The sequence below is a fragment of the Hibiscus syriacus genome, unplaced genomic scaffold (assembly GCF_006381635.1).
Source record: "Hibiscus syriacus cultivar Baekdansim isolate YM2019G1 unplaced genomic scaffold, ASM638163v2 tig00116984_pilon, whole genome shotgun sequence".
Lineage (NCBI taxonomy): Eukaryota > Viridiplantae > Streptophyta > Magnoliopsida > Malvales > Malvaceae > Hibiscus > Hibiscus syriacus.
In genome coordinates this window covers 2,659,578-2,672,958 of record NW_024063507.1, presented here as the reverse complement: position 1 = coordinate 2,672,958, position 13,381 = coordinate 2,659,578, and the positions used below count along the sequence as shown (strand labels likewise).

At 34.7% G+C, this 13,381-nt stretch overlaps 1 pseudogene; it reads left to right on the top strand.

Annotated features, from left to right (window-relative positions):
- The first annotated feature begins 806 nt into the window (after positions 1 to 806).
- Positions 807 to 7,605, top strand: LOC120193005 (annotated as a pseudogene).
- The last annotated feature ends 5,776 nt before the right edge of the window (positions 7,606 to 13,381 follow it).

Genomic DNA, 13,381 nt, shown 5'->3' with positions numbered 1-13,381 from the left:
AAAAGTCTATAAAAGACAATGTACTATATTATCTCTGTTCTATGATAATATGATAATCGTTAGTTTTTTATATTTTGAATTTGAATTTTCAATCGTATGAGTTGATTAATTTTTTTATATATAATTATTGATATTCAATTCTTGAATTGAATGATCATAACTGAATATTAAAAATATATATTTTAAAAATAGAGAATTAGAAATTAACAAACTGTACCCTTAAGGTAATATATTTGTAACATACACAAGTACAATACCGTCACTGTATATATAACCAACAGGGCAACCTTAATCTAATACTATATAAGCCTTGGGAATCATTCAGATTTGGATGATGATTTAAAAAATAGAAGTTAAAATCAGAGGAAAAATAAACAAATACGAGCAAGACAAACAAGGCACAAGACTCCATTCAACTCACGCGACTGACAAAGCGTGTTTCTCTTGCGGCCACTAGCAGCCATCAATGCTTACACAACAAAAGAAGACAAAGAACTAGTTTTATAGTTAATGTTGATCTCAATCTCACGTGAAACCTCAGTCGTCCCATGTTCATCTTCAAGACAATAACGCGTGTTGCTCAAATTCTTTAACCAGCTCATCGGTTCGTCACTACAAATAAAATAAAATCGAACTCAACTGTCACAATTAACTTCGTGACACTCCAACAACACTTGTACACGTCAACATTTACCATCTGCATCATAAAATGACTCTCTCCCGGTCACACAAAACTCAAACCTTTTCCATAAAAGAAACTCAAACTCTTTATAAACGTAAAATTCGAAATATAGTATGGGAAGCAAATGAAATTCAAACTTCTGCTCTGATCTCTTTATTCAGAATCATGTCGTCACGGTTTTCACCACCGGAGATTGGGAATGATACGTCGTTGAAGTGCCACTGCCACATAAACTCCTACCACCTCCTTCCCCCATTACTTGCTGGAACCATAACTATAACCATTATCCTTTTTGTTGGTTTTTGGCAAATATCCCACATTGGTTTTGTATAAGGAAGAGGGGAAATTCTTTTGTTATAAATAGAGCCCTCCTCCTCCTTAGTTTACCATCCCACAAATATAAGCATTCTTCACTATTAAAGGCTATTTGTACTCTTTCTCTCTTTGTAATATTTCTTCTACTAGTAAAATATTATTTTAGTAGTGTTCGAGGAGGTAGGCATAATTTTGGCCTAACCTCGTTAAATTTTGGTGTTCTCTTTATGTCTATTTAATAGCTATTGTCGGGTATAGTTATTGTTAATTATTGTCCTATTAAAATTACTTGTCTTGGTAGTTCTGTCTAAGAAAAGTGGGTTTTAAGAGGGACCATTGTGACCCCTCCTCTTTCTTGGGAATCTACCTTGGTGTGATTTTTAGTACAATCGTTTTCACACTAGTCACATAGATAATAGTTTTCAAGGTGAATTTGTTATTATTGGTGGAAATTAACCTGAATTCCACAACAATTGGTATCACAACTCTTGGTTTATTTTAGTATGCTCTGTGGTTGCGGCTTAGGCTGATCTTCCACATCAGAAAAAATTTCCTTGGGATAATTGGCATTCCGCATTGACAGCTATTAAATAGAATTTGTAGCAGAAATGACAGACGCAACAAAAACATCCACATCATCGTCAACAGCTGTGACAAATGTTAGATTTGTAGTAGAGATTTTTGATGGCACCGGTCATTTCGGCATGTGGCAAAGTGAGGTTCTAGATGCCCTATTTCAGCATGGTCTAGACATTGCTATTGAAGGAGAGAAACCAGATGATGTTGAGGAGAAAGAATGGAAGATGATCAATAGATTGGCAAGTGGTACTATTCGATCGTGTCTTTCTAGAGAGCAGAAGTATGCATTTTCTAAGGAAACTTCTGCAAGTAAATTGTGGAAGGCACTGGAGGAGAAATTTTTGAAGAAAAGCGGTCAGAACAAGCTCTACATGAAAAAGAGATTGTTCCGCTTCAACTATGTACCAGGTACCACTATGAATGATCACATTACTAGCTTTAATCAGCTGGTAACTGATCTAATGAATATGGACGTGACTTTTGAAGACGAAGATCTGGCTCTGATGTTGATGGGATCACTTCCTGATGAGTTTGAGTATCTTGAAACTACTCTACTTCATGGGAAAGTTGATGTGTCTCTCAGTGAAGTAACTGCTGCCTTGTATAGTTATGAATTGAGAAAGAAAGACAAACAAGAAAACATAAGTGTCGAAGAAGAAGCTCTTGTTGTTAGAGGCCGTTCGAAGAGTCAGAATAAAGGAAAGAGAGGGAGATCGAAGTCAAAGTCCAGATTGAGCAAATATGAATGTGCCTTTTGTCGAGAAAAAGGGCACTGGAAGAAAGATTGTCCCAGGCTAAAGAACAAAGGCAAACCTGAAAGGGGGAAAGGCTGTCTCAGAATCAAATGTGGTCGAGTATGATGATACAGATTCAGATTTCGCATTCACTGCTATGCCATCAACCAGCTATTCCAGTTCATGGATGTTAGATTCAACTTGTAGCCACCATATGACCCCCAATAGAGAATGGTTCTTTGATTTTAAAGAACTAAAAGGTGAAATTGTCTACACAACAAATAATTCCCCTATTGACACACTTGGGATTGGTTCAATTTGCTTGAGGAATCAGGATGGATCAATCAAAACCTTAACAGGTGTCCATTATGTACCAGATTTAATGAGAAATCTCATCTCTGTGGGAACCTTAGAGTCAAAAGGTTTAGAAGTGAGGGCAAAAGATGGGATTATGAGGATTATCTCTGGTGCACTGGTGATAATGAAGGGAATCCGGAAAAGAAACAATGTGTATTATTTTATGGGTAGTACAATTGTTGGGACAACAACAGTGGCAGCTTCTACTGATGAACAGGAGTCAGAAGCAACCAGGTTATGGCATATGCGCTTGGGGCATGTTGGTGAAAAATCCTTGAAATTACTGATAGATCAAGGATTATTGAAGGGTGCTCGGGCTTGCAAATTAGCTTTTTGTGAGCATTTCATCAAAATGAAGAAGACGAGGGTGAAATTTGGAACAGTAATCCATAATACTAAAGGTATTTTGGATTATGTTCATTCAGATGTATGGGGGCCTTCCAATACAACTTCATTGGGAGGAACACACTATTATGTCACATTTGTTGATGATTTTTCCCGGAGAGTTTGGGTGTATACAATGAAGACAAAGAATGAGGTGCTAGGTTTTTTCCTTAAATGGAAAAAGATGGTGGAGACTCAAACAGGTAGAAAAATCAAACGTCTCCGTACATACAATGGTGGAGAGTACAAAAATGATCTATTTCTAAAAGTCTGTGAAGAAGAAGGTATTGTCAGGCATTTCACTGTCAGATCTACACCACAACATAATGGGGTGGCAGAGCATATGAACTGGACATTAGTGGAGAAGGTTCGATGTATGTTGTCTAATGCTGGGTTAGGCAAAGAATTTTGGGCTGAGGCTTTGGTCTATGCTTGTCACCTTGTCAACCGCTTACCATCGGCTGCTATTGGTGGTAAAACACCATTAGAGAAATGGTTTGGAGAACCTGCTATTGATTATGATTCCTTACATGTGTTTGGTTCCACTGCATACTACCATGTTAAGGAGTCAAATCTGGATCCAAGAGCAAAGAAGGCGATCTTTATGGGGATCACCTCTGATGTGAAAGGCTATCGTCTTTGGTGTCCAGAAACAAAGAAAATAATCTTCAACATGGATGTTACCTTTGATGAATCTACCATGTTGAGAAAGGTGACTTCAGAAAAATTGGAGCAGACAGATAGAACTCCCAAACAGGTGGAGTTTGAAGGAAGCAGAATTGACCCAGTCAGTAAATAAACTGATGTTGACTCTCCTATGGTAGAAGAAGAGTCAAATGAAGAAGATGTTTAGACCCAAGAACCTCCACAACAACATGAATCAATTGTACTCAGAAAGGGAAAGACGACCATTAGACAAACTGCTCGTTATGTTGATATGGTCTCTTTTGCATCACCAATTGTAATTGATGACATTCCTGCCACTTTTGATGAAGCAGTCCAAAGTTCAGAACATAAAAAGTGGAGGATCGCCATGAATGAAGAAATGCAATCCTTTTAAAAGAATCAGACGTGGAAACTAGCTAGTCTTCCGAAGGGAAAGAAGGCAATTGGGTCCAAGTGGGTATATGCAAAGAAAGATGGATTTCCTGAAAAGAATAACATCCGCTACAAAGCAAGATTGGTGGCTAAAGGCTACGCTCAAACGGAGGGAGTTGATTATAATGAAGTATTTTCTCCAGTTATAAAACATTCCTCCATCAGAATTTTGTTGGCTTTGGTAGCACAGTTGGATTTGGAACTAGTTCAGATAGATGTAAAAACTGCATTTTTACATGGAGACTTGGATGAGGAAATCTACATGACTCAGCTAGATGGATTCAAAGTTGCTGAAAAAGAAGAGATGGTGTGCAAATTAGAAAAATTGCTATACGGATTGAAGCAATCTCTAAGGCAGTGGTACAAGCATTTTGACAAGTTTATGATAGGGCAGAAGTACACAAGAAGCAAATATGATCATTGTGTGTATTTACGCAAGCTACAAGATGGATCCTATATATATATTCTTCTTTATGTTGATGATATGTTGATAGCTTCCAGGAGTCAGACAGAAATTGCGAAACTAAAGACTCAATTGAACAAGGAGTTTGAGATGAAGGATCTTGGTGAAGCAAAGAAGATTCTAGGCATGGAGATATCAAGGGATAAGAAATTGGGGAGGCTTTGTTTGTCTCATAAAGAATATCTGAGGAAGGTACTAAAACGTTTTGGCATGAATGAGAAGTCAAAACCAGTTAGTACACCTCTTGCTCCTCATTTCAAGCTCGGTGCATCCATGTCACCTAAGGATGATGCAGAACGGGAATACATGTCAAAGGTTCCGTATGCAAGTGCTGTTGGTAGCTTAATGTATGCAATGGTGTGTACGAGACCCGATATTTCACAGGCAGTTAGGGTTGTGAGCAGGTATATGCATGATCCTGGAAAGGAGCATTGGGAAGCTGTGAAATGGATTCTACGGTATATTCTGAACACCGTAGATGTTGGTTTGGTCTTTCAACAGGATAAACAAGATGGTCAGTGTGTAGTTGGGTATTGTGATTCAGACTATGCAGGTGATTTGGACAAGCGTCGATCAACTACTGGTTATGTGTTTACATTTGCAAAAGCACCAGTCAGTTGGAAGTCCACCTTACAGTCAACAGTGGCTTTGTCTACTACAGAGGTAGAGTATATGGTAGTTACAGAGGCTGTGAAGGAGGTAATTTGGCTTCAAGGGTTGTTTGGTGAATTGGGAATAGAACAAAAGCACATCAAAGTGCACTGTGACAGTCAGAGTGCTATTCATTTATCAAAGAACCAAGTTTACCATGCAAGGATGAAGCACATCGATGTTCGATATCACTTTGTACGAAAGATTCTAGAAGAAGGTGGAGTCATAATTTAGAAGATTCGGACCACTGAGAATCCTGTTGATATGTTGACAAAAGTGGTAACTGTGGTCAAGTTTAAACATTGTTTAGACTTGGTCAATATTGTTATAAATTGAAAGATGAATTTGCAGACACTACTGAAGATTGGATTTTTTTGAGAGACGTGTGTGGAATTTGCCAAGGTGGAGATTTGTTGGTTTTTGGCAAATATCCCACATTGGTTTTGTATAAGGAGGAGGGGAAATTCTTTTGTTATAAATAGAGCCCTCCTCCTCCTTAGTTTATCATCCCACAAATATAAGCCTTCTTCACTATTAAAGGCTATTTGTACTCTTTCCTCTCTTTGTAATATTTCCTCTACTAGTAAAATATTATTTTAGTAGTGTTCGAGGAGGTAGGCAAATTTTGGCCTAACCTCGTTAAATTTTGGTGTTTTCTTTATGTCTATTTAATAGCTATTGTCGGATATAGTTGTTGTTAATTATTGTCCTATTAAAATTACTTGTCTTGGTAGTTTTTTCTAAGGAAAGTGGGTTTTAAGAGGGACCATTGTGACCCTTCCTCTTTCCTGGGAATCTACCTTGGTGTGATTTTTAGTACAATCGTTTTCACACTAGTCACCTAGATAATAGTTTTCAAGGTGAATTTGTTATTATTGGTGGAAATTAACCCGAATTCCACTACACTTTTAACAGTATTAACCATCTTTATCTATTGGGAGCTCTCTCACAATCGTACTGCTCCATCAGACTCTCCAAGCCACCATCAATGCCACAACTTTTCGTACTCCCTTATCCGTTGCACCACTTCCTCATTCTCCACTTCTAATCGCTTAGGACATGGTGGGTTTGGCTCTGTTTACAAAGGAAGTTTTCCTTTTTTTCCTGAACAACTCGCAATCAAAGTCATGGACTCGATGAATGCATTGCAAGGAGAGCGCCAGTTCCACAACGAATTCTCTCTCTCACGCGCCTTGGTTCTTCCTACATTATTCCTCTCATTGGTTTCTCTTCAGATTCGAGAAAGGGAGTTCATTTTGGTTTACGAGTTAATGGAAAATGGCAGTGTCCAAGATGCACTATTGGATAAAAAATGTGAAGAACTAATGAGCTGGAGTAGAAGATTTCGTGTTTTATGTTTTGTAGCTAAAGGGCTTGAATATTTTCACCATTTTTGTAATCCACCGGTCATTCATGGTGATATTAAGCCAAGCAATATCCTCTTGGGTTTAGAATTCAAAGCAAAGATTGGTGATTTCGGGCTTGCTAGATTGAAAACTGAGGTTGTGATTGAAGGGCTTGAAGAAGATGACATTTTGAGGGAAAAAAGATGATAATGGATTGATTTTAGAAGAAACATTGTATTTTGACTGGTTTCGAAGAAGAGGCGAGTTCGATGGTCACTGATAGATCACCGGGGCGTCGCCTGGATTGTCACCCAAAAAAATGGAGTGTTTTATCTGAAGGGTTTGATAAAAAGGTATTTCGGGAAGAGAATGGTGGTGGAACCAAGATAATGGAGAAGGGTCTGAATCAGTGAGAATTAAACACTACGGAGGGTCTAGTTCAAGTAACAATGGAGGAGAATTATGGTGGGAAAGAGATGAAGAAACAGTAGAAAAGAAAAGGAAAAAATATAGAAGAGGCATCATTGATTGGTGGTTGATGGATTTAGTGGTGAATTCAGAGGACCTAAGAGCTGTGGCATGAGTAATACGCCGAGTATGAGAGGAATAGTTTGTTATATCGCACCGGAATATGGCGATGGTAGTTTAATTTTCGAGAAATGCGACGTATATAGCTTTGGGGTATTGGTTTTAGTTATTATATCCCGCCGGAGACTTCTCCAAGTAACGGGCTCGACGATGTGTGAATTGGAGAGAAGGAATTTGATATCTTGGGCAAGGCAAGTGGGTTGCAATGAGAGGCTTTTAGAACTTGTCGATCCATGTATTCATTCACTGGACAAGGATCAAGCATTGCTTTGCATCACCATTGCATTGCTTTGTCTCCAAAGATCACCAAGCAAGCGACCTACTATGAAAGAGATTGTGGAGATGCTTTTCAATGAGGCCGAGCCACCGCATTTGGCTTTCCAGTTCTTGCCACCCCAGGAGGATTAGTGGATGAGTTTTGATTCACTGTGTAGTGGAAATAGTTGCAAAAAATGGAGGCAAAGATGGTTTCATTCTTGCATCTTCCTTTGCCTGCGTTGTGTCTGTTGGAAAATGATTAAATTTATTGAAGGATTTAATATTTAAATTAAATTCGTATTCCTTTTAAATATTACAAATTAAGAGATATTATTTTATTTGAATATTAGTAGGATAATTATTATTTTAAATATGTTAAATTAATAGGTATTTATTATCTATTTATCTTTGAATATTAAAAGATAATTATGTACTTTGAATACTTCAAATTAAAATAATATCTATTTAAATTTGAATAATAAAAGGAGTTTAAATCTTTTGGATATTTCAAATTAAAAGATAATATTATCTGTTTAAATTTGAATATTAAAAGATATTTAGTTGGAGTAAATCTCTCCTGAAAATCCCCTATAAATAGAGAGTAATCTTCCAGGTTTTACATATCTCAAAATATTACACATCTCAGAATTCAAGAACTTCATAAATCTTTAAAAAAATATTTTTCTCTCCTTATTTCTAGCGATAAACAAAGTCAAGAAGTAGTTCGTGATCTTGAAAGTTGTGCTACTGTTTGAAGATCATATAGTTGTGTATCCTGGGAGACAGACGACCAATGATCTTAAGCACCAAAGGAGTGACCGAAAATATGTCTTAAGGAAACTGTGCAGCGACAGGCCTCAACTATTTCCGATCAAAAGATCAATCAAGAAAAGAGTATTTTTCTTTCAAGTTTTTATTTATTTATTTATTAAAAAGTTTAATCTGGTTCGTTTTATCTTCTCAGGTGTGATTATGGTCTAGGATTGCTATAATTCTTACAATCCTAAGACAAGTAAACTCATTCTTTATCATTAATTATGTATAGTGATATTTTATAATTATTATCATTATATTATTTTCTATATCATTCTCGGATTAACGACTTTTGTCCAACAATTTTAAGACAAATTCTATTCTTATTTTTTCCGAGATGATATAGATTCTTTTTAGTTTAATCCTTGTTGTATACAAGGGAATTACCAAAAATTCGACAGAACAAATATTGAGCCAAAATTAAGAGGAATTTGCGCAAATGATAAGTTTCCTTAAATTCTGAATTCTAAAATATTTTGTGTAAAGATTTTGTGTTTAATTATTTTGTGGGACATGTTTCCACCAATTATTGTGTTGGAATTCAAATAATTAAGTTTCAAAATCTTTGCAAGGTCTTTGTGGTTAAGCACTTTGTGGGGGCACACATTGAGTTTTGATAGTTCCAAGTTTTTATTGATAATGATAAAATTAACCAGGTATGTGAAATTTTAATATTTCCCTATAATCTGAGGCGATTCAAAACTCTTTCTTATACCTTTATTTAATATGAAATGGTTCAGATATCGTGGTGAAAATAAGATAGCAAATAAATTTGTTTTAGGATTTATCCTGCCGTTTTAACGAGTTTGCAAAAATCTCAGGTGGACAAATCTGTTTAACAGAAATTATCGTGAAAATAATGTTGGTTACTGATTTTGTTTCAGAACATTGATTCTGTACAATAACAAAATAGAAAATAAACGATAATTACTTTTCTATTTATTAGAATCTTTGATTTCATGTTGGAAATCAATTGAGGTTTTAATTTTGCTGTCTAACAGAATTATTTGATTACTATTTATAATAGAAATCATTTGAAAGTAACAAGTTTGTTACTCATTTAGTTTGTAACTAAATTTTGTTGGAACAATAAATCATAATTTACTTTCGGTTTATTGTTGGAATTATTATTAATTCTAATTTCGTGTGCTAAACAAAATCATGATTGTCGGTGGTCATGAGCCACAATGAGAAACTTGTAAAATTCTATGAATAGAATTTTAATATATGATAACATAAGATGTTATTTTATTTGGTAAATTAGACCAAATATCGGATGATCCTTCTATTATTAGAGAGGATGAGGTTAAACATTATTACCATATTTATTGATGTTAAAGCTTGGGAGTATTCTAACTTCCTCCATTGAAAATATATCCTAAATGGATTATCGGATACACAATATAAAGTGTATTGTATCCATAAGATGGATAAAGTAATTATGGATGACTTTAGACCATAAATACAAAATGGAAGATGCTGACACTAAGGAAGTTTTAGTGGTCAAGTTCTTAAAATTCCTAATAATGGCACAGACGATAAGAATAAATATTTTATTACCTCTATTAATGATAGCAAAAGTATTTCTATGTGTATTTGCAAAAAGAGAAAAAGTGAATTTATAGAGAAAATTATTTTCTATAAATATGAAGTTTAAAACCAACTTAAAAGATTAAGATGTTAAGAAGTGATTGTGCACAAACATGATATTAATCATGAAGTGGCATCACTATATTCTTCTAAATAAATGGAGTAGTAAAGCGGAACAATTGAACAATAAACGCAATGCTAAGATGTTCTGAGTTGTCACAGAACATGGGGGGGGGGAGAGAAGTTGTTCTGTCAACTAATTACCTTTAAAATAAAGTCCCCAGGAAAGGAAAAAGCACAAGACACCACGTGAGTTATGAAAATGTGAAAACATGTGTCATACAAACACTTGAAAATGTGGGGGATCTTGAGAAGGTAAATGTCATATTACCAAAATAAATGGAAATAAATATGTAACACCCATCTCCCGTATACCTTTCCGTACATGAGATACAGATGTTACATCACTTTTAAAACAATTCCTTATTTGAAAACCCATAAAATTTTGTTTTTCGATTTCTGAAAACATAACATTTTATGATAAGGCAAAACATTGATTGTAATATGTTACAAAATTCTACTTAATTAAAATTTAGAGCACTTTTAATACTTTAATTACATGCCAAATAAGCTTTTACAAAATAACTAGATTGCCCCTTTGTCATTGACGAGTCAACCTGAATTGATGATCACGGCTGCTACAGCTGCACTCCTTACTCAGTTAATATCTGTCTTTACCTGCGCGTGGAAGAAACACACGTTAAGCATTTACTTAGTGAGACATAATATTGTAAAGAACATTATGGTATACATAAGTATATCATAGTTATTTAATTTTAAACTAATTGGTATTATCCGTAAGGATTAGCTAAGTCCCTTTTTATAAAACCAAACATTTTTCATACTATCATCATGAACATTTTTAGTATGTCCAACATACTTTTCTTTCTTTCATTTTTCTTTTGTAATTATTCATTAATTTCAGTTATGACATCTTTTCATGCCTTAATGCATCCGTTCATAGATTTTAGTTATGGCATCCTTTCATGCCTTAATGCATCCATTCATGCATTTTGGTTATGGCATCCTTTCATGCCTTAATGCATACGTTCATGCATTTTAGTTATGACATCCTTTCATGCCTTAAGCATCTATTCATGCATTCTAGTTATGGCATCCTTTCATGCCTTAATGCATCCGTTCATGCATTCTAGTTATGGCATCCTTTCATGACTTAATACATCCGTTCATGCATTTTAGTTATGGCATCCTTTCATTCCTTAATGTATCCATTCATGCATTCTAGTTTGGGCATCCTTTTATGCCTTAATGAATCTATTCATGTATTTTTGTTATGGCATCCTTTCATGCCTTAATGCATCCGTTCATACATTTTGGTTATGTCATCCTTTCATTCCTTAATGATAACATAGTTAAAACTATAAAACATACATTAATTTAAACATTCTAATTTGAATCAGTATGAATCTTCTTTATCTCAAATAATTGCAATAATTGTACTCACCTGGTAATCCCCGTTAACAAGATAGAGATGTGTGTGTAATAAACAACTTTATCTTTCCACCTTTTCTTGCTAGATTCAGGAGCTTGGTTACGATCTACTCAAGCATCCATTAAGTACTCATAACATACCAATGTTGGTATACTCCTTAACATTATACTATAATAAGATTCAAAAATATTATTATTTCAATTTCTATAACAATTTTAGCCTATCTTGAAATTCCAAGTTCATTAGTATCGGTATTACTACCATGGTATCGATACTTCTATACTATGGTACCGATGCCCCCTTACAAAAATCTATACCATTTCCATATTATGTGTTGCATGGTATCGATACCCTTCTATCAATATCAATACTACTATACTATGGTACCGATACTCCCTTTAGTATCAATACCATTTTAATATTTTGGATCCATGGTATCAATACTTCCCTTTGTTAGTATCGATGCCCCATCAATATCGATACCACTTACATCGGTACCGATACTGTTCGTCCAATTTCTACCTATTTACACCTATAGTATTGATTTTGTTCTATCAGTACCGATACCATTGCCCATATTTATCATTTTTCAGCTCGAATTTCACTTAATTTTCCCCTCTAATCTTATACTTTTACCTCCAACAATACTATAAAACTCCTCTTTACTTAACCAAACTAACTTTACTTCATTTTTCCACCTTTAACATCTAACATCTTCATGGAACATCTCAACTCAAGAATCATATCATTTTTCTAAACATGTTTTTAAACATATCTCGTGCTTCTAATCTCTTATTCAATCATTTGACAAGTCAATTCTACTAATAAACCTCAATAAAAAACACATATATCAACATATCATTCAAAAACCCATTTTTTTAAATCTCATATACAACATCCACCACTTAGTTTTAATCTTCTTTAATCATTCCTTAAGCTTACATATCACTTAATGTTACCAAAGCAACCCATAATTTAAAGGAAGAACTAACAACTTGAAGTTTACTTTTACTATGAAGGAGAGCACTACCCACGTGAAGAAGAAGAAGAAGAATAGAAAATTCCTTAATTTCCTTTTTTTCCTATTTAAAATCCCTAATAATAATATATTTTTAAATTCATTCTCCCCCTTAAAAGACCAAAGTGCCCTCTTAATTTATCTATTGATATAAATTAGTCTATACCTTATTTCAAATCATTTTCTCATCTTTTACCACTTATTCAAATAAATCTTAAATTTTCAAATCTTTTCAATATAGTCCATGATCTGATATTTGAGGTATTATAATTCTCCCCCTTAAGAAAATTCGTCTTCAAATTTAAATAAATACCTAGAATAAAGAGGTATGGAAACTGTATTCTCATGTCCTCCTCTCTTTCCCAAGTAGCTTCTTCAACCTTATGATTATTCCATAATACTTTAACTAAAGGAATCTTTTTGTTGCGCAATTCCTTGATTTCTCTAACCAAGATCCACATTGGTTCTTCTTCATAAGTTAAATCTGATCGGATCTCTATCTTCTCTGGTGTGATAATGTGGGACGGATCTGATCGGTACATTCTGAGCATTGATACATGAAAAACATTATGGATCTTATCCATATTCGGAGGAAAAGCTAATTGGTATGCTACTGGTCTGACCCTTTTCAAGATCTAATAAGGTCCAATAAATCTCGGACTCAACTTTCCTTTGCGCCCAAATCTTAAAACTTTCTTCCAAGGCGACACCTTCAGGAATACTTTATCTCCTACTTGAAATTTGATTTCTTTTCTTTTCAAATCAGCATAAGATTTATGATGATCGGAGGCTATCTTTAAATTACCCTAAATAATCTTTACTTTCTCCTCCATTTCTTTAATTAATTCTGACCCAACTAGGTCTCGGTCTTTTAATTTAAATCAATTTAATGGTGTTTGACACTTTCTCTCATACAGAGCTTCATACGGGGCAATCTTAATGCTCGATTGATAATTGTTATTATAAAAATTCGCTAAAGGCAAATAGATTTC